This window comes from Salmo salar, chromosome 13 (assembly GCF_965601325.2).
Source record: "Salmo salar chromosome 13, fSalSal1, whole genome shotgun sequence".
NCBI classification, from domain to species: domain Eukaryota; kingdom Metazoa; phylum Chordata; class Actinopteri; order Salmoniformes; family Salmonidae; genus Salmo; species Salmo salar.
Genome location: NC_138303.1, coordinates 2,964,700 through 2,990,000, shown reverse-complemented (window position 1 = coordinate 2,990,000; position 25,301 = coordinate 2,964,700). Strand labels below are relative to the sequence as shown.

General features: G+C 45.2%; 1 protein-coding gene across 1 annotated transcript in view; it reads left to right on the top strand.

Moving 5' to 3' along the window:
- Positions 1-25,301, top strand: part of LOC106566288 (alpha-1,3-mannosyl-glycoprotein 4-beta-N-acetylglucosaminyltransferase C) — a 43,964-nt gene that overhangs the window by 8,251 nt on the left and 10,412 nt on the right. The gene's annotated exons all lie outside the window — the stretch shown is intronic.

Genomic DNA, 25,301 nt, shown 5'->3' with positions numbered 1-25,301 from the left:
GAACAGAGTAACACACACACACACCTCCTACTGAACAGAGTAACACACATACCTCCTACTGAACAGAGTAACACATACACCTCCTACTGAACAGAGTAACATACACACCTCCTACTGAACAGAGTAACACACACACCTCCTACTGAACAGAGTAACACACACCTCCTACTGAACAGAGTAACACACACACCTCCTACTGAACAGAGTAGCACACACCTCCTACTGAACAGAGTAACACACACCTCCTACTGAACAGAGTAACACACACACCTCCTACTGAACAGAGTAACACACAAACCTCCTACTGAACAGAGTAACACACACACCTCCTACTGAACAGAGTAACACACACACACCTCCTACTGAACAGAGTAACACACACACCTCCTACTGAACAGAGTAACACACACACCACCTACTGAACAGAGTAACACACACACCTCCTACTGAACAGAGTAACACACACACCACCTACTGAACAGAGTAACACACACACCTCCTACTGAACAGAGTAACACACACACCTCCTACTGAACAGAGTAACACACACACCTCCTACTGAACAGAGTAACACACACACCTCCTACTGAACAGAGTAACACACACACCTCCTACTGAACAGAGTAACACACACACCTCCTACTGAACAGAGTAACACACACACCTCCTACTGAACAGAGTAACACACACACACCTCCTGCTGAACAGAGTAACACACACACCTCCTACTGAACAGAGTAACACACACACCTCCTACTGAACAGAGTAACACACACACCTCCTACTGAACAGAGTAACACACACACCTCCTACTGAACAGAGTAAACACACACACCTCCTACTGAACAGAGTAACACACACACCTCCTACTGAACAGAGTAACATACACACCTCCTACTGAACAGAGTAACATACACACCTCCTACTGAACAGAGTAACACACACACACCTCCTACTGAACAGAGTAACACACACCTCCTACTGAACAGAGTAACACACACACCTCCTACTGAACAGAGTAACACACACACCTCCTACTGAACAGAGTAACACACACACACCTCCTACTGAACAGAGTAACACACACCCCTCCTACTGAACAGAGTAACACACACCTCCTACTGAACAGAGTAACACACACATCTCCTACTGAACAGAGTAACACACACACACCTCCTACTGAACAGAGTAAAACACACACCTCCTACTGAACAGAGTAACACACACACCTACTGAACAGAGTAACACACACACCTCCTACTGAACAGAGTAACACACACACCTCCTACTGAACAGAGTAACACACACACCACCTACTGAACAGAGTAACACACACACCTCCTACTGAACAGAGTAACACACACACCTCCTACTGAACAGAGTAACACACACACCTCCTACTGAACAGAGTAACACACACACCTCCTACTGAACAGAGTAACACACACCTCCTACTGAACAGAGTAACACACACACCTCCTACTGAACAGAGTAACACACACCTCCTACTGAACAGAGTAACACACACACCTCCTACTGAACAGAGTAACACACACACCTCCTACTGAACAGAGTAAAACACACACCTCCTACTGAACAGAGTAACACACACACCTCCTTCTGAACAGAGTAACACACACACCTCCTACTGAACAGAGTAACACAGACACACCTCCTACTGAACAGAGTAACACACATACCTCCTACTGAACAGAGTAACATACACACCTCCTACTGAACAGAGTAACACATACACCTCCTACTGAACAGAGTAACATACACACCTCCTACTGAACAGAGTAACACACACACCTCCTACTGAACAGAGTAACACACACCTCCTACTGAACAGAGTAACACACACACCTCCTACTGAACAGAGTAGCACACACCTCCTACTGAACAGAGTAACACACACACCTCCTACTGAACAGAGTAACACACAAACCTTCTACTGAACAGAGTAACACACACACCTCCTACTGAACAGAGTAACACACACACACCTCCTACTGAACAGAGTAACACACACACCTCCTACTGAACAGAGTAACACACACACCACCTACTGAACAGAGTAACACACACACCTCCTACTGAACAGAGTAACACACACACCACCTACTGAACAGAGTAACACACACACCTCCTACTGAACAGAGTAACACACACACCTCCTACTGAACAGAGTAACACACACACCTCCTACTGAACAGAGTAACACACACACCTCCTACTGAACAGAGTAACACACACACCTCCTACTGAACAGAGTAACACACACACCTCCTACTGAACAGAGTAACACACACACCTCCTACTGAACAGAGTAACACACACACACCTCCTGCTGAATAGAGTAACACACACACCTCCTACTGAACAGAGTAACACACACACCTCCTACTGAACAGAGTAACACACACACCTCCTACTGAACAGAGTAAACACACACACCTCCTACTGAACAGAGTAACACACACACCTCCTACTGAACAGAGTAACATACACACCTCCTACTGAACAGAGTAACACACACACACCTCCTACTGAACAGAGTAACACACACACCTCCTACTGAACAGAGTAACACACACACCTCCTACTGAACAGAGTAACACACACACCTCCTACTGAACAGAGTAACACACACACACCTCCTGCTGAACAGAGTAACACACACACCTCCTACTGAACAGAGTAACACACACACCTCCTACTGAACAGAGTAAACACACACACCTCCTACTGAACAGAGTAACACACACACCTCCTACTGAACAGAGTAACACACACACCTCCTACTGAACAGAGTAACACACACACCTCCTACTGAACAGAGTAACACACACACCTCCTACTGAACAGAGTAACACACACACCTCCTACTGAACAGAGTAACACACACACCTCCTACTGAACAGAGTAACACACACACACCTCCTGCTGAACAGAGTAACACACACACCTCCTACTGAACAGAGTAACACACACACCTCCTACTGAACAGAGTAACACACACACCTCCTACTGAACAGAGTAAACACACACACCTCCTACTGAACAGAGTAACACACACACCTCCTACTGAACAGAGTAACATACACACCTCCTACTGAACAGAGTAACACACACACACCTCCTACTGAACAGAGTAACACACACCTCCTACTGAACAGAGTAACACACACACCTCCTACTGAACAGAGTAACACACACACCTCCTACTGAACAGAGTAACACACACACCTCCTACTGAACAGAGTAACACACACACCTCCTACTGAACAGAGTAACACACACACACCTCCTGCTGAACAGAGTAACACACACACCTCCTACTGAACAGAGTAACACACCCCTCCTACTGAACAGAGTAACACACCCCTCCTACTGAACAGAGTAACACACACACCTCCTACTGAACAGATTAACACACACACCTCCTACTGAACAGAGTAACATACACACCTCCTACTGAACAGAGTAACACACACACACCTCCTACTGAACAGAGTAACACACACCTCCTACTGAACAGAGTAACACACACACCTCCTACTGAACAGAGTAACACACACACACCTCCTACTGAACAGAGTAACACACACACACCTCCTACTGAACAGAGTAACACACACCCCTCCTACTGAACAGAGTAACACACACCTCCTACTGAACAGAGTAACACACACACCTCCTACTGAACAGAGTAACACACACACACCTCCTACTGAACAGAGTAACACACACACCTCCTACTGAACAGAGTAACACACACCTCCTGCTGAACAGAGTAACACACACACCTCCTACTGAACAGAGTAACACACACACACCTCCTACTGAACAGAGTAAAACACACACCTCCTACTGAACAGAGTAACACACACACCACCTACTGAACAGAGTAACACACACACCTACTGAACAGAGTAACACACACACCTCCTACTGAACAGAGTAACACACACACCTCCTACTGAACAGAGTAACACACACACCACCTACTGAACAGAGTAACACTCACACCTCCTACCGAACAGAGTAACACACACACCCCTCCTACTGAACAGAGTAACACACACACCTCCTACTGAACAGAGTAACACACACACCTCCTACTGAACAGAGTAACACACACCTCCTACTGAACAGAGTAACACACACACCTCCTACTGAACAGAGTAACACACACCTCCTACTGAACAGAGTAACACACACACCTCCTACTGAACAGAGTAACACACACACCTCCTACTGAACAGAGTAAAACACACACCTCCTACTGAACAGAGTAACACACACACCTCCTTCTGAACAGAGTAACACACACACCTCCTACTGAACAGAGTAACACACACACACCTCCTACTGAACAGAGTAACACACATACCTCCTACTGAACAGAGTAACATACACACCTCCTACTGAACAGAGTAACACATACACCTCCTACTGAACAGAGTAACACACACACCTCCTACTGAACAGAGTAACACACACACCTCCTACTGAACAGAGTAACACACACCTCCTACTGAACAGAGTAACACACACACCTCCTACTGAACAGAGTAGCACACACCTCCTACTGAACAGAGTAACACACACCTCCTACTGAACAGAGTAACACACACACCTCCTACTGAACAGAGTAACACACAAACCTTCTACTGAACAGAGTAACACACACACCTCCTACTGAACAGAGTAACACACACATACCTCCTACTGAACAGAGTAACACACACATACCTCCTACTGAACAGAGTAACACACACACCTCCTACTGAACAGAGTAACACACACACCACCTACTGAACAGAGTAACACACACACCTCCTACTGAACAGAGTAACACACACACCACCTACTGAACAGAGTAACACACACACCTCCTACTGAACAGAGTAACACACACACCTCCTACTGAACAGAGTAACACACACACCTCCTACTGAACAGAGTAACACACACACCTCCTACTGAACAGAGTAACACACACACCTCCTACTGAACAGAGTAACACACACACCTCCTACTGAACAGAGTAACACACACACACCTCCTGCTGAACAGAGTAACACACACACCTCCTACTGAACAGAGTAACACACACACCTCCTACTGAACAGAGTAACACACACACCTCCTACTGAACAGAGTAAACACACACACCTCCTACTGAACAGAGTAACACACACACCTCCTACTGAACAGAGTAACATACACACCTCCTACTGAACAGAGTAACACACACACACCTCCTACTGAACAGAGTAACACACACCTCCTACTGAACAGAGTAACACACACACCTCCTACTGAACAGAGTAACACACACACACCTCCTACTGAACAGAGTAAAACACACACCTCCTACTGAACAGAGTAACACACACACCACCTACTGAACAGAGTAACACACACACCTACTGAACAGAGTAACACACACACCTCCTACTGAACAGAGTAACACACACACCTCCTACTGAACAGAGTAACACACACACCTCCTACTGAACAGAGTAACACACACACCTCCTACTGAACAGAGTAACATACACACCTCCTACTGAACAGAGTAACACACACACACCTCCTACTGAACAGAGTAACACACACCTCCTACTGAACAGAGTAACACACACACCTCCTACTGAACAGAGTAACACACACCTCCTACTGAACAGAGTAACACACACACCTCCTACTGAACAGAGTAACACACACACCTCCTACTGAACAGAGTAAAACACACACCTCCTACTGAACAGAGTAACACACACACCTCCTTCTGAACAGAGTAACACACACACCTCCTACTGAACAGAGTAACACACACACACCTCCTACTGAACAGAGTAACACACATACCTCCTACTGAACAGAGTAACACACATACCTCCTACTGAACAGAGTAACATACACACCTCCTACTGAACAGAGTAACACATACACCTCCTACTGAACAGAGTAACACACACACCTCCTACTGAACAGAGTAACACACACACCTCCTACTGAACAGAGTAACACACACCTCCTACTGAACAGAGTAACACACACACCTCCTACTGAACAGAGTAGCACACACCTCCTACTGAACAGAGTAACACACACCTCCTACTGAACAGAGTAACTCACACACCTCCTACTGAACAGAGTAACACACAAACCTTCTACTGAACAGAGTAACACACACACCTCCTACTGAACAGAGTAACACACACATACCTCCTACTGAACAGAGTAACACACACACCTCCTACTGAACAGAGTAACACACACACCACCTACTGAACAGAGTAACACACACACCTCCTACTGAACAGAGTAACACACACACCACCTACTGAACAGAGTAACACACACACCTCCTACTGAAATAGAGTAACACACACACCTCCTACTGAACAGAGTAACACACACACCTTCTACTGAACAGAGTAACACACACACACCTCCTACTGAACAGAGTAACACACACACCTCCTACTGAACAGAGTAACACACACACCTCCTACTGAACAGAGTAACACACACACACCTCCTGCTGAACAGAGTAACACACACACCTCCTACTGAACAGAGTAACACACACACCTCCTACTGAACAGAGTAACACACACACCTCCTACTGAACAGAGTAAACACACACACCTCCTACTGAACAGAGTAACACACACACCTCCTACTGAACAGAGTAACATACACACCTCCTACTGAACAGAGTAACACACACACACCTCCTACTGAACAGAGTAACACACACCTCCTACTGAACAGAGTAACACACACACCTCCTACTGAACAGAGTAACACACACACCTCCTACTGAACAGAGTAACACACACACCTCCTACTGAACAGAGTAACACACACACACCTCCTACTGAACAGAGTAACACAAACCCCTCCTACTGAACAGAGTAACACACACCTCCTACTGAACAGAGTAACACACACACCTCCTACTGAACAGAGTAACACACACACACCTCCTACTGAACAGAGTAAAACACACACCTCCTACTGAACAGAGTAACACACACACCACCTACTGAACAGAGTAACACACACACCTACTGAACAGAGTAACACACACACCTCCTACTGAACAGAGTAACACACACACCTCCTACTGAACAGAGTAACACACACACCACCTACTGAACAGAGTAACACACACACCTCCTACTGAACAGAGTAACACACACACCTCCTACTGAACAGAGTAACACACACACCTCCTACTGAACAGAGTAACACACACACCTCCTACTGAACAGAGTAACACACACCTCCTACTGAACAGAGTAACACACACACCTCCTACTGAACAGAGTAACACACACCTCCTACTGAACAGAGTAACACACACACCTCCTACTGAACAGAGTAACACACACACACCTCCTACTGAACAGAGTAACACACACACCTCCTACTGAACAGAGTAACACACACACCACCTACTGAACAGAGTAACACACACACCTCCTACTGAACAGAGTAACACACACACCACCTACTGAACAGAGTAACACACACACCTCCTACTGAACAGAGTAACACACACACCTCCTACTGAACAGAGTAACACACACACCTCCTACTGAACAGAGTAACACACACACCTCCTACTGAACAGAGTAACACACACACCTCCTACTGAACAGAGTAACACACACACCTCCTACTGAACAGAGTAACACACACACCTCCTACTGAACAGAGTAACACACACACACCTCCTGCTGAACAGAGTAACACACACACCTCCTGCTGAACAGAGTAACACACACACCTCCTACTGAACAGAGTAACACACACACCTCCTACTGAACAGAGTAACACACACACCTCCTACTGAACAGAGTAACATACACACCTCCTACTGAACAGAGTAACACACACACACCTCCTACTGAACAGAGTAACACACACCTCCTACTGAACAGAGTAACACACACACCTCCTACTGAACAGAGTAACACACACACCTCCTACTGAACAGAGTAACACACACACACCTCCTACTGAACAGAGTAACACACACCCCTCCTACTGAACAGAGTAACACACACCTCCTACTGAACAGAGTAACACACACACCTCCTACTGAACAGAGTAACACACACACACCTCCTACTGAACAGAGTAAAACACACACCTCCTACTGAACAGAGTAACACACACACCACCTACTGAACAGAGTAACACACACACCTACTGAACAGAGTAACACACACACCTCCTACTGAACAGAGTAACACACACACCTCCTACTGAACAGAGTAACACACCACCTACTGAACAGAGTAACACACACACCTCCTACTGAACAGAGTAACACACACACCTCCTACTGAACAGAGTAACACACACACCTCCTACTGAACAGAGTAACACACACACCTCCTACATAACAGAGTAACACACACCTCCTACTGAACAGAGTAACACACACACCTCCTACTGAACAGAGTAACACACACCTCCTACTGAACAGAGTAACACACACACCTCCTACTGAACAGAGTAACACACACACCTCCTACTGAACAGAGTAAAACACACACCTCCTACTGAACAGAGTAACACACACACCTCCTTCTGAACAGAGTAACACACACACACCTCCTACTGAACAGAGTAACACACACACACCTCCTGCTGAACAGAGTAACACACACACCTCCTACTGAACAGAGTAACACACACACACCTCCTACTGAACAGAGTAACACACACACCTCCTACTGAACAGAGTAAACACACACACCTCCTACTGAACAGAGTAACACACATCTCCTACTGAACAGAGTGACACACACCCCTCCTACTGAACAGAGTAACACACACCTCCTACTGAACAGAGTAACACACACACCTCCTACTGAACAGAGTAAAACACACACACCTCCTACTGAACAGAGTAACACACACACCTCCTACTGAACAGAGTAACACACACACCTCCTTCTGAACAGAGTAACACACACACCTCCTACTGAACAGAGTAACACACACACACCTCCTGCTGAACAGAGTAACACACACACCTCCTACTGAACAGAGTAACACACACACACCTCCTACTGAACAGAGTAACACACACACCTCCTACTGAACAGAGTAAACACACACACCTCCTACTGAACAGAGTAACACACATCTCCTACTGAACAGAGTGACACACACCCCTCCTACTGAACAGAGTAACACACACCTCCTACTGAACAGAGTAACACACACACCTCCTACTGAACAGAGTAACACACACACCTCCTACTGAACAGAGTAACACACACACCTCCTACTGAACAGAGTAACACACACACCTCCTACTGAACAGAGTAACACACACACCTCCTACTGAACAGAGTAACACACACACCTCCTACTGAACAGAGTAACACACACACCTCCTACTGAACAGAGTAACACACACACCTCCTACTGAACAGAGTAAACACACACACCTCCTACTGAACAGAGTAACACACACACCTCCTACTGAACAGAGTAACATACACACCTCCTACTGAACAGAGTAACACACACACACCTCCTACTGAACAGAGTAACACACACACCTCCTACTGAACAGAGTAACACACACACCTCCTACTGAACAGAGTAACACACACACCTCCTACTGAACAGAGTAACACACACACACCTCCTGCTGAACAGAGTAACACACACACCTCCTGCTGAACAGAGTAACACACACACCTCCTACTGAACAGAGTAACACACACACCTCCTACTGAACAGAGTAACACACACACCTCCTACTGAACAGAGTAACACACACACCTCCTACTGAACAGAGTAACACACACACCTCCTACTGAACAGAGTAACACACACACCTCCTACTGAACAGAGTAACACACACACCTCCTACTGAACAGAGTAACACACACACCTCCTACTGAACAGAGTAACACACACACACCTCCTGCTGAACAGAGTAACACACACACCTCCTACTGAACAGAGTAACACACACACCTCCTACTGAACAGAGTAACACACACACCTCCTACTGAACAGAGTAAACACACACACCTCCTACTGAACAGAGTAACACACACACCTCCTACTGAACAGAGTAACATACACACCTCCTACTGAACAGAGTAACACACACACACCTCCTACTGAACAGAGTAACACACACCTCCTACTGAACAGAGTAACACACACACCTCCTACTGAACAGAGTAACACACACACCTCCTACTGAACAGAGTAACACACACACCTCCTACTGAACAGAGTAACACACACACCTCCTACTGAACAGAGTAACACACACACACCTCCTGCTGAACAGAGTAACACACACACCTCCTACTGAACAGAGTAACACACACACCTCCTGCTGAACAGAGTAACACACACACCTCCTGCTGAACAGAGTAAACACACACACCTCCTACTGAACAGAGTAACACACACACCTCCTACTGAACAGAGTAACATACACACCTCCTACTGAACAGAGTAACACACACACACCTCCTACTGAACAGAGTAACACACACCTCCTACTGAACAGAGTAACACACACACCTCCTACTGAACAGAGTAACACACACACCTCCTACTGAACAGAGTAACACACACACACCTCCTACTGAACAGAGTAACACACACCCCTCCTACTGAACAGAGTAACACACACCTCCTACTGAACAGAGTAACACACACACCTCCTACTGAACAGAGTAACACACACACACCTCCTACTGAACAGAGTAAAACACACACCTCCTACTGAACAGAGTAACACCCACACCACCTACTGAACAGAGTAACACACACACCTACTGAACAGAGTAACACACACACCTCCTACTGAACAGAGTAACATACACACCTCCTACTGAACAGAGTAACACACACACCACCTACTGAACAGAGTAACACACACACCTCCTACTGAACAGAGTAACACACACACCTCCTACTGAACAGAGTAACACACACACCTCCTACTGAACAGAGTAACACACACACCTCCTACTGAACAGAGTAACACACACACCTCCTACTGAACAGAGTAACACACACCTCCTACTGAACAGAGTAACACACACACCTCCTACTGAACAGAGTAACACACACCTCCTACTGAACAGAGTAACACACACACCTCCTACTGAACAGAGTAACACACACACCTCCTACTGAACAGAGTAAAACACACACCTCCTACTGAACAGAGTAACACACACACCTCCTTCTGAACAGAGTAACACACACACCTCCTACTGAACAGAGTAACACACACACACCTCCTGCTGAACAGAGTAACACACACACCTCCTACTGAACAGAGTAACACACACACACCTCCTACTGAACAGAGTAACACACACACCTCCTACTGAACAGAGTAAACACACACACCGCCTACTGAACAGAGTAACACACACCTCCTACTGAACAGAGTGACACACACCCCTCCTACTGAACAGAGTAACACACCTCCTACTGAACAGAGTAACACACACACCTCCTACTGAACAGAGTAAAACACACACCTCCTACTGAACAGAGTAACACACACACCTCCTACTGAACAGAGTAACACACACACCTCCTACTGAACAGAGTAACACACACACCTCCTACTGAACAGAGTAACACACACACCTCCTACTGAACAGAGTAACACACACACCTCCTACTGAACAGAGTAACACACACACCTCCTACTGAACAGAGTAACACACACACCTCCTACTGAACAGAGTAAACACACACACCTCCTACTGAACAGAGTAACACACACACCTCCTACTGAACAGAGTAACACACACACCTCCTACTGAACAGAGTAACACACACACACCTCCTACTGAACAGAGTAACACACACACCTCCTACTGAACAGAGTAACACACACACCTCCTACTGAACAGAGTAACACACACACCTCCTACTGAACAGAGTAACACACACACACCTCCTGCTGAACAGAGTAACACACACACCTCCTACTGAACCGAGTAACACACACACCTCCTACTGAACAGAGTAACACACACACCTCCTACTGAACAGAGTAACACACACACACCTCCTGCTGAACAGAGTAACACACACACCTCCTGCTGAACAGAGTAACACACACACCTCCTACTGAACAGAGTAACACACACACCTCCTACTGAACAGAGTAACACACACACCTCCTACTGAACAGAGTAACACACACACCTCCTACTGAACAGAGTAACACACACACCTCCTACTGAACAGAGTAACACACACACCTCCTACTGAACAGAGTAACACACACACACCTCCTGCTGAACAGAGTAACACACACACCTCCTACTGAACAGAGTAACACACACACCTCCTACTGAACAGAGTAACACACACACCTCCTACTGAACAGAGTAAACACACACACCTCCTACTGAACAGAGTAACACACACACCTCCTACTGAACAGAGTAACACACACACCTCCTACTGAACAGAGTAACACACACACCTCCTACTGAACAGAGTAACACACACCTCCTACTGAACAGAGTAACACACACCTCCTACTGAACAGAGTAACACACACACCTCCTACTGAACAGAGTAACACACACACCTCCTACTGAACAGAGTAACACACACACCTCCTACTGAACAGAGTAACACACACACCTCCTACTGAACAGAGTAACACACACACACCTCCTGCTGAACAGAGTAACACACACACCTCCTACTGAACAGAGTAAACACACACACCTCCTACTGAACAGAGTAACACACACACCTCCTACTGAACAGAGTAACATACACACCTCCTACTGAACAGAGTAACACACACACACCTCCTACTGAACAGAGTAACACACACCTCCTACTGAACAGAGTAACACACACACCTCCTACTGAACAGAGTAACACACACACACCTCCTACTGAACAGAGTAAAACACACACCTCCTACTGAACAGAGTAACACACACACCACCTACTGAACAGAGTAACACACACACCTACTGAACAGAGTAACACACACACCTCCTACTGAACAGAGTAACACACACACCTCCTACTGAACAGAGTAACACACACACCACCTACTGAACAGAGTAACACACACACCTCCTACTGAACAGAGTAACACACACACCTCCTACTGAACAGAGTAACACACACACCTCCTACTGAACAGAGTAACACACACACCTCCTACTGAACAGAGTAACACACACCTCCTACTGAACAGAGTAACACACACCTCCTACTGAACAGAGTAACACACACACCTCCTACTGAACAGAGTAACACACACCTCCTACTGAACAGAGTAACACACACACCTCCTACTGAACAGAGTAACACACACACCTCCTACTGAACAGAGTAAAACACACACCTCCTACTGAACAGAGTAACACACACACCTCCTTCTGAACAGAGTAACACACACACCTCCTACTGAACAGAGTAACACACATACCTCCTACTGAACAGAGTAACATACACACCTCCTACTGAACAGAGTAACACATACACCTCCTACTGAACAGAGTAACATACACACCTCCTACTGAACAGAGTAACACATACACCTCCTACTGAACAGAGTAACATACACACCTCCTACTGAACAGAGTAACACACACACCTCCTACTGAACAGAGTAACACACACCTCCTACTGAACAGAGTAACACACACACCTCCTACTGAACAGAGTAGCACACACCTCCTACTGAACAGAGTAACACACACCTCCTACTGAACAGAGTAACACACACACCTCCTACTGAACAGAGTAACACACAAACCTTCTACTGAACAGAGTAACACACACACCTCCTACTGAACAGAGTAACACACACACCCTCCTACTGAACAGAGTAACACACACACCTCCTACTGAACAGAGTAACACACACACCACCTACTGAACAGAGTAACACACACACCTCCTACTGAACAGAGTAACACACACACCACCTACTGAACAGAGTAACACACACACCTCCTACTGAACAGAGTAACACACACACCTCCTACTGAACAGAGTAACACACACACCTCCTACTGAACAGAGTAACACACACACCTCCTACTGAACAGAGTAACACACACACCTCCTACTGAACAGAGTAACACACACACCTCCTACTGAACAGAGTAACACACACACCTCCTACTGAACAGAGTAACACACACACACCTCCTGCTGAACAGAGTAACACACACACCTCCTACTGAACAGAGTAACACACACACCTCCTACTGAACAGAGTAACACACACACCTCCTACTGAACAGAGTAACACACACACCTCCTACTGAACAGAGTAACACACACACCTCCTACTGAACAGAGTAACATACACACCTCCTACTGAACAGAGTAACACACACACACCTCCTACTGAACAGAGTAACACACACCTCCTACTGAACAGAGTAACACACACACCTCCTACTGAACAGAGTAACACACACACCTCCTACTGAACAGAGTAACACACACACAACTCCTACTGAACAGAGTAACACACACCCCTCCTACTGAACAGAGTAACACACACCTCCTACTGAACAGAGTAACACACACACCTCCTACTGAACAGAGTAACACACACACCTCCTACTGAACAGAGTAACACACACACACCTCCTACTGAACAGAGTAACACACACACACCTCCTACTGAACAGAGTAACACACACCTCCTACTGAACAGAGTAACACACACACCTCCTACTGAACAGAGTAACACACACACCTCCTACTGAACAGAGTAACACACACACACCTCCTACTGAACAGAGTAACACACACCCCTCCTACTGAACAGAGTAACACACACCTCCTACTGAACAGAGTAACACACACACCTCCTACTGAACAGAGTAACACACACACACCTCCTACTGAACAGAGTAAAACACACACCTCCTACTGAACAGAGTAACACCCACACCACCTACTGAACAGAGTAACACACACACCTACTGAACAGAGTAACACACACACCTCCTACTGAACAGAGTAACATACACACCTCCTACTGAACAGAGTAACACACACACCACCTACTGAACAGAGTAACACACACACCTCCTACTGAACAGAGTAACACACACACCTCCTACTGAACAGAGTAACACACACACCTCCTACTGAACAGAGTAACACACACACCTCCTACTGAACAGAGTAACACACACACCTCCTACTGAACAGAGTAACACACACCTCCTACTGAACAGAGTAACACACACACCTCCTACTGAACAGAGTAACACACACCTCCTACTGAACAGAGTAACACACACACCTCCTACTGAACAGAGTAACACACACACCTCCTACTGAACAGAGTAAAACACACACCTCCTACTGAACAGAGTAACACACACACCTCCTTCTGAACAGAGTAACACACACACCTCCTACTGAACAGAGTAACACACACACACCTCCTGCTGAACAGAGTAACACACACACCTCCTACTGAACAGAGTAACACACACACACCTCCTACTGAACAGAGTAACACACACACCTCCTACTGAACAGAGTAAACACACACACCGCCTACTGAACAGAGTAACACACACCTCCTACTGAACAGAGTGACACACACCCCTCCTACTGAACAGAGTAACACACCTCCTACTGAACAGAGTAACACACACACCTCCTACTGAACAGAGTAAAACACACACCTCCTACTGAACAGAGTAACACACACACCTCCTACTGAACAGAGTAACACACACACCTCCTACTGAACAGAGTAACACACACACCTCCTACTGAACAGAGTAACACACACACCTCCTACTGAACAGAGTAACACACACACCTCCTACTGAACAGAGTAACACACACACCTCCTACTGAACAGAGTAACACACACACCTCCTACTGAACAGAGTAAACACACACACCTCCTACTGAACAGAGTAACACACACACCTCCTACTGAACAGAGTAACACACACACACCTCCTACTGAACAGAGTAACACACACACCTCCTACTGAACAGAGTAACACACACACCTCCTACTGAACAGAGTAACACACACACCTCCTACTGAACAGAGTAACACACACACACCTCCTGCTGAACAGAGTAACACACACACCTCCTACTGAACCGAGTAACACACACACCTCCTACTGAACAGAGTAACACACACACCTCCTACTGAACAGAGTAACACACACACACCTCCTGCTGAACAGAGTAACACACACACCTCCTGCTGAACAGAGTAACACACACACCTCCTACTGAACAGAGTAACACACACACCTCCTACTGAACAGAGTAACACACACACCTCCTACTGAACAGAGTAACACACACACCTCCTACTGAACAGAGTAACACACACACCTCCTACTGAACAGAGTAACACACACACCTCCTACTGAACAGAGTAACACACACACACCTCCTACTGAACAGAGTAACACACACACCTCCTACTGAACAGAGTAACACACACACCTCCTACTGAACAGAGTAACACACACACCTCCTACTGAACAGAGTAAACACACACACCTCCTACTGAACAGAGTAACACACACACCTCCTACTGAACAGAGTAACACACACACCTCCTACTGAACAGAGTAACACACACACCTCCTACTGAACAGAGTAACACACACCTCCTACTGAACAGAGTAACACACACCTCCTACTGAACAGAGTAACACACACACCTCCTACTGAACAGAGTAACACACACACCTCCTACTGAACAGAGTAACACACACACCTCCTACTGAACAGAGTAACACACACACCTCCTACTGAACAGAGTAACACACACACACCTCCTGCTGAACAGAGTAACACACACACCTCCTACTGAACAGAGTAAACACACACACCTCCTACTGAACAGAGTAACACACACACCTCCTACTGAACAGAGTAACATACACACCTCCTACTGAACAGAGTAACACACACACACCTCCTACTGAACAGAGTAACACACACCTCCTACTGAACAGAGTAACACACACACCTCCTACTGAACAGAGTAACACACACACACCTCCTACTGAACAGAGTAAAACACACACCTCCTACTGAACAGAGTAACACACACACCACCTACTGAACAGAGTAACACACACACCTACTGAACAGAGTAACACACACACCTCCTACTGAACAGAGTAACACACACACCTCCTACTGAACAGAGTAACACACACACCACCTACTGAACAGAGTAACACACACACCTCCTACTGAACAGAGTAACACACACACCTCCTACTGAACAGAGTAACACACACACCTCCTACTGAACAGAGTAACACACACACCTCCTACTGAACAGAGTAACACACACCTCCTACTGAACAGAGTAACACACACCTCCTACTGAACAGAGTAACACACACACCTCCTACTGAACAGAGTAACACACACCTCCTACTGAACAGAGTAACACACACACCTCCTACTGAACAGAGTAACACACACACCTCCTACTGAACAGAGTAAAACACACACCTCCTACTGAACAGAGTAACACACACACCTCCTTCTGAACAGAGTAACACACACACCTCCTACTGAACAGAGTAACACACATACCTCCTACTGAACAGAGTAACATACACACCTCCTACTGAACAGAGTAACACATACACCTCCTACTGAACAGAGTAACATACACACCTCCTACTGAACAGAGTAACACATACACCTCCTACTGAACAGAGTAACATACACACCTCCTACTGAACAGAGTAACACACACACCTCCTACTGAACAGAGTAACACACACCTCCTACTGAACAGAGTAACACACACACCTCCTACTGAACAGAGTAGCACACACCTCCTACTGAACAGAGTAACACACACCTCCTACTGAACAGAGTAACACACACACCTCCTACTGAACAGAGTAACACACAAACCTTCTACTGAACAGAGTAACACACACACCTCCTACTGAACAGAGTAACACACACACACCTCCTACTGAACAGAGTAACACACACACCTCCTACTGAACAGAGTAACACACACACCACCTACTGAACAGAGTAACACACACACCTCCTACTGAACAGAGTAACACACACACCACCTACTGAACAGAGTAACACACACACCTCCTACTGAACAGAGTAACACACACACCTCCTACTGAACAGAGTAACACACACACCTCCTACTGAACAGAGTAACACACACACCTCCTACTGAACAGAGTAACACACACACCTCCTACTGAACAGAGTAACACACACACCTCCTACTGAACAGAGTAACACACACACCTCCTACTGAACAGAGTAACACACACACACCTCCTGCTGAACAGAGTAACACACACACCTCCTACTGAACAGAGTAACACACACACCTCCTACTGAACAGAGTAACACACACACCTCCTACTGAACAGAGTAAACACACACACCTCCTACTGAACAGAGTAACACACACACCTCCTACTGAACAGAGTAACATACACACCTCCTACTGAACAGAGTAACACACACACACCTCCTACTGAACAGAGTAACACACACCTCCTACTGAACAGAGTAACACACACACCTCCTACTGAACAGAGTAACACACACACCTCCTACTGAACAGAGTAACACACACACACCTCCTACTGAACAGAGTAACACACACCCCTCCTACTGAACAGAGTAACACACACCTCCTACTGAACAGAGTAACACACACACCTCCTACTGAACAGAGTAACACACACACCTCCTACTGAACAGAGTAACACACACACACCTCCTACTGAACAGAGTAACACACACACCACCTACTGAACAGAGTAACACACACACCTCCTACTGAACAGAGTAACACATACACCTCCTACTGAACAGAGTAACACACACACACCTACTGAACAGAGTAACACACACACCTCCTACTGAACAGAGTAAAACACACACCTCCTACTGAACAGAGTAACACACACACCTCCTACTGAACAGAGTAACACACACACCTCCTACTGAACAGAGTAACACACCTCCTACTGAACAGAGTAAGACAAACACACCTCCTACTGAACAGAGTAACACACACCTCCTACTGAACAGAGTAACACACACACCTCCTACTGAACAGAGTAACACACACACCTCCTACTGAACAGAGTAACACACACACCTCCTACTGAACAGAGTAACACACACACCTCCTACTGAACAGAGTAACACACACACCTCCTACTGAACAGAGTAACACACACACCTCCTACTGAACAGAGTAAACCCTGAGGGGCCCCTGTGTTGAGGATCAGCAAGGAATATGTGTTGCTACCTACCCTCACCACCTGGGGGCGGCCGGTCAGGAAGTCCAGGATCCAGTTGCAGAGGGAGGTGTTTAGTCCCAGGGTCCTTAGCTTAGTGATGAGCTTTGTGGGCACTATGGTGTTGAACGCTGAGCTGTAGTCAGTGAATAGCATTCTCACATAGGTGTTCCTTCTGTCCAGGAGGGAAAGGGCAGTGTGGATTGCGATTGAGATTGCGTCATCTGTGGATCTGTTTGGGCAGTACGCGAATTGGAGTGGGTCCAGGGTTTCTGGGATGATGGTGTTGATTTGAGCCATGATCAGCCTTTCAAAGCACTTCATGGCTACAGATGTGAGTGCTACGGGGCGGAAGTCATTTAGGCAGGTTGCCTTCGCTTCCTTGAGCACAGAGACTATGGTGGTCTTCTTGAAACATGTAGGTATTACAGACTCAGACAGGGGAGAGTTTGAAAATGTCAGTAAAGACACTTGCCAGTTGGTCCGCTCATGCTTTGAGTACACGTCCTGGAAATCCGTCTGGCCTTTGTGAATGTTGACGTGTTTTAAGGTCTTGCTCACATCGGCTACCAAGAGCGTTATCACACAGTCGTCTGGAACAGCTGGTGCTCTCATACATGCTTCAGTGTTGCTTGCCTCATAGCGAGCATAAAAGGCATTTAGCTCGTCTGGTAGGCTCGCGTCACTTGGCAGATCACGGTTGGGTTTCCCTTTGTTGTCCTTAATAGTTTTCAAGCTCTGCCACATCTGACGAGCGTCAGAGCCGGTGTAGTAGGATTCAATCTTTAGTCCTGTATTGACGCTTTGCTTGTTTGATGGTTCGTCTGAGGGCATAGCGGGATTTCTTATAAGCATCCCGATTAGTGTACCGCTCCTAGCCTTTAGCTCGATACGGATGTTGCCTGTAATCCATGGCTTCTGGTTGGGATATGTACGTACGGTCACTGTGGGGACGACGTTGTCGATGCACTTATTGATGAAGCCGATGACTGAGGTGGTATACTCAATGACATTGGATGAATCCCGGAACATATTCCAGCTGGAGGGCAAGGGAGAGCTTTGGATGCGTCTCTGTGTGTGGAGGAAAGGTGGTCTAGAGTTTTTTCCCTCTGGTTGCACATGTGACATGCTGGTAGAAATTAGGTACAATGCATGTAAGTTTCCCTGCATTAAAGTCCCCGGCCACTAGGAGCGCCGCCTCTGGATGAGCATTTTCTTGTTTGCTTATTTCCTTATACAGCTGGTTGAGTGCGGTCTTAGTGTCAGCATCGGTCTGTGGTGGTAAATAGACGGCTACGAATAATATAGATGAGAACTCTTTTGGTAGATAGTTACGGTCTACAGCTTATCATGAGGTACTCTACCTCAGGCGAGCAAAACCTCGAGACTTCTTTAATATTAGACACCAGCTGTTATTGACAAATAGACACACACCCTTGCTCCGCGTCTTGCCAGACGTAGCTTCTCTGTCCTGCTGATGCAGCTCTATAGTATCCGTGTTGTCATTCATCCATGACTCGTGAAACATAAGATCATTCTGTTTTTTAATGTCCTGTTGGTAGGATAGTCTTGATCGTATGTCATCCATTTTGTTTTCCAATGACTGCACGTTGACCAATAGAACGGATCGTAGTGGAGGTTTACCCTCTTTTTCTCTGTCTTTTTTTTCACACATTTGGGCCATTTCCCGAGAAAGTAGTATATCCTTCGAGTCGGACTCGTTAAAGATAAAATCTTTGTCCAGTTCGAGGTGAGTAATTGCTGTTCTGATGTCCAGAAGTTATTTTCGGTCATAAGAGACGGTAGCAGCAACATTACTTTGGTATTTTATTAGGATCCCCCTATTGCAAAACAGCCCCTCTTCCTGGGGTTCACACAAAACATGAAACATAATACAGCACATCATTAGACAAGAACAGCTCAAGGACAGAATTACATACATTTTTAAAAAGGCACACGTACAGTGGGCTCCAAAATTACTGGCACCCCTGACTGGCAATGCACAAACAATACTTAAAACAAATATAAACAATATAATTATAGAGAGAAACTCAAAATACCAACATGTGAGAAATACTGTACTTTATTAATGCTTCAATGGAACCAACCAAAATAATTTATTGATTTATTTAAAAATCAATGTCCTCCAAATCAAGGTTTCACAATTAATGGCACCCTTAAATATTATTGTAAATAACATCTACCAAAATTAAACCAGGAATTACCTTCCACTTATATAAGTTTATCTAAGTCTTAAGGAACTACTACTTCCTGTTTCCCTAGGGAATCAAAATTCCTACAGTACATTTCAATGCACACAAACAAACTATCTAGGTCAAATAGAGGAGAGGCGTTGTGCCGTGAGGTGTTGCTTTATCTGTTTTTTGAAACCAGGTTTGCTGTTTATTTGAGCCATATGAGATGGAAGGGAGTTCCATGCAATAAGGGCTCTGTACTGAACGCTTTCTTGAATTTGTTCTGGGGCTGGGGACTGTGAAAAGACCCCTGGTGACATGTCTGGTGGGATAAATGTGTGTGTCAGAGCTGTGTGTAAGTTGACTATACAAACAATTTGGGATTTCCAACACATGAATGTTTCTTATAAAAAGAAGAAGTGATGCAGTCAGTCTCTCCTCAACTCTTAGTCAAGAGAGACTGGCATGCATAGTATTTATATCAGCCCTCTGATTTATGTACAACAACAACAAAAAAGTTACAAACAATGCGAAAAAACAAAACAAAACAGCACTGTTGGTTAGGAGCCAATAAAACGGCAGCCCCTCTGGTATTGCTCTCTAATTGTTTTGTTTCCATTTTTTTACATTTTGTCAGGAAATGCAGCTGTCTCGGGCTCTGCTGTGGTGCAGCCTTTCCTCCATATGGAGCCAGATTTTCCTGTGTCTACTCTTCTCAATGGCAAGGCTGTGCTCGCTGTACTTTGTCAAGGTTGTTCTAAGATTTTGATCAGTAACTATGGTCAAATAGTTAGCCACGGTGTACTGACGATTTTTAGGGCCAGATAGTGCTGCATTTTGCTTTGTGCTTGTGTTTCCCAATAGGTAATGTGGTTTTGTTTTGACTGTGTAGTAATTTTGGTTTATTCTGAGTAATTGTATGGTCTGGTCATGAGGCTTCAGTGTGTTAGGAGAACAGGTTAGTGAACTCAGCCTCAGGATCAGCTGAATGAGGGGATTATTGTCTTTGCTTAGCTCTTGGCATTGCAGGGTTTGGTAATTATATGAGAGGGGGTCATTGTATTGTTTCCAAAACTGAATTGCTCTTTTTTGATTAGATTTTTTTAAATTATTAGTCAATATTGGCCTAATTCTGCCCTGCATGCATTGTTTGTAGTTTTCCTCTGGACATGTAGGATAATCTTACAGAACTCTGCATGTAGGGTTTCAATGGGGTGTTTGTCCCATTTGGTGAAATCTTGTTTTGCAAGTGGACCCCACACCTCACTACCATAAAGTGCAATTGGTTCAATGACACATTCAATTTGTTTTAGCCAAATTTGAATAGGTATTTCAATTAGAATTTATTTTTAATGGCATAGCCTTGCATTTCTAGCTTAGTTCATTCAATGCCTCATTTAGGTGTCCAGTTGAGCGTATATTTAATCCTGAGTAATTGTAGTGTCTACAGTACTCTATGTATTTAAACCTCAGTAATTGTAGTGTCTACAGTAATCTATATATTTAATCCTAGGTAATTGTAATGTCTACAGTAATCTATATATTTAATCCTCAGTAATTGTAGTGTCTACAGTAATCTATATATTTAAACCTAGGTAATTGTAGTGTCTACAGTAATCTATATATTTAAACCTAGGTAATTGTAGTGTCTACAGTAATCTATATATTTAAACCTAGGTAATTGTAGTGTCTACAGTAATCTATATATTTAAACCTAGGTAAGTGTAGTGTCTACAGTAATCTATATATTTAAACCTAGGTAATTGTAGTGTGTACAGTAATCTATATATTTAAACCTAGGTAATTGTAGTGTGTACAGTAATCTATATATTTAAACCTAGGTAATTGTAGTGTGTACAGTAATCTATATATTTAAACCTAGGTAATTGTAGTGTGTACAGGATACGGACTATGGGGAGAGATGGACATGGGAGCAGGTTATGGCGGGAGAAGGCCCATGGAGTAAGGCTGGTATGGACCGGGAACGTTTCCGAGGGACACGACTGGCGTTGAAGCACAGTACTCTATATATTTAATCCTCAGTAATTGTAGTGTCTACAGTAATCTATATATTTAAACCTAGGTAATTGTAGTGTCTACAGTAATCTATATATTTAAACCTCGGTAATTGTAGTGTCTACAGTAATCTATATATTTAATCCTCGGTAATTGTAGTGTCTACAGTAATCTATATATTTAATCCTCAGTAATTGTAGTGTCTACAGTAATCTATATATTTAATCCTCAGTAATTGTAGTGTTTGCAGTACTCTATATATTTAAACCTAGGTAATTGTAGGTTTACTGCCAGGGCCCAGGTCTGGCAGTACTGCTCTAGCAGGTCCAGACTCTGCTGTAGGCCATGTGCTGTGGGTGACAGCAAGCACAGGTAATCTGCCAAGAGCAGGCGTTTAACCTCTGACTTGTGGAGACTAACACCAGGGGCTGAGGATTGTTCTGGAATAGTGGCCAATTCGTTAATGTAAATATTGAAGAGTGCAGGGCTCAGATTGCAACCCTGGCGAAGGCCCCGCCCCTGGTTAAAGAGTTCAGTTTTTTTCTTGCCAATTTTAATGCTGCACGTATTGCCAGTATACATTGATTTAATTATGTCATATGTTTTACCCCCTACACCACTTTCAATAACTTTGTAGAACAGTCCTGTATGCCAAATAGAATCAAATGCTTTTTGGAAGACGATAAATCATTTTGGTATTATTTTTGTGGACATGTTTATCTATCAGGGTGTGTAGACTGTAAAATATTCTGTTTCACGGAATCATGGCTTCCTGGATATACTGTCCCCTTCCATACAGCCAGCTGGGTTCTCAGCACGTCGCGCAGACAGGAATAAAGAACTCTCCGGGAAGAAGAAAGGCGGAGGTGTATGTTTCATGATTAACTACTCATGGTGTGATTGTGATAACGTACAGAAACACAAGTCGTGTTTCGTTCACCCGACCTAGAATACCTCACAATCAAATGCCGACCGTATTACCTCCCAAGAGAATTCTCTTCGGTTATAGTCACAACCGTGTATTATCCCCTCAAGCCGATAACATGATGTATGTGTCACGGATTTCGTCATGGTGTTGAAGGGAGGACCAACATGCAGCGGGAATGTAGATACTCATTCTTTTAATGAAAATACGTAAAGCATCCACAGAACACAAACAAAACAATAAACAGTACTCACGACTAGACAGTGTAGCAGGCTCGATAAACGCAGTGCTCACAAACACACCCAACTAATATAGGACTCCCAATCAAAGGCAACACCACACACCTGCCTTCAATTGGAAGTCCACCCCAATTAACTCTACATAGAAACACCCAACCTAGACAGAACATAGAAAACACAACTCCTTCTGCCACGCCCTGACCAAAACTTATACACCTACTCCACCTGCTGGTCAGGATGTGACAGTATGTTAATCCCCATAATGTTTACCCTACACCAGGACTGCTTTACCGATGGCTGAACATTTTAGCCTGCTAATGTTTGCAGCCTGACCCAAATACTTATCCAGCCAGCCAGCTAGCTAGCCAGCCACCTCAGCTAGCCACCTCAGCTAGCCACCTCAGCTAGCCACCTCAGCTAGCCACCTCAGCTAGCCATCTCAGCTAGCCACCTCAGCTAGCCACGTGCCAGCCAGCTGCCTATTAGTCATATAACCAGAATGCTAACATCTCTCTCTCTCTCTCCTCTCTCTCTCTCTCTCTCTCTCTCCCCCCCTCTCTCCTCATCTCTCTCCCTCTCT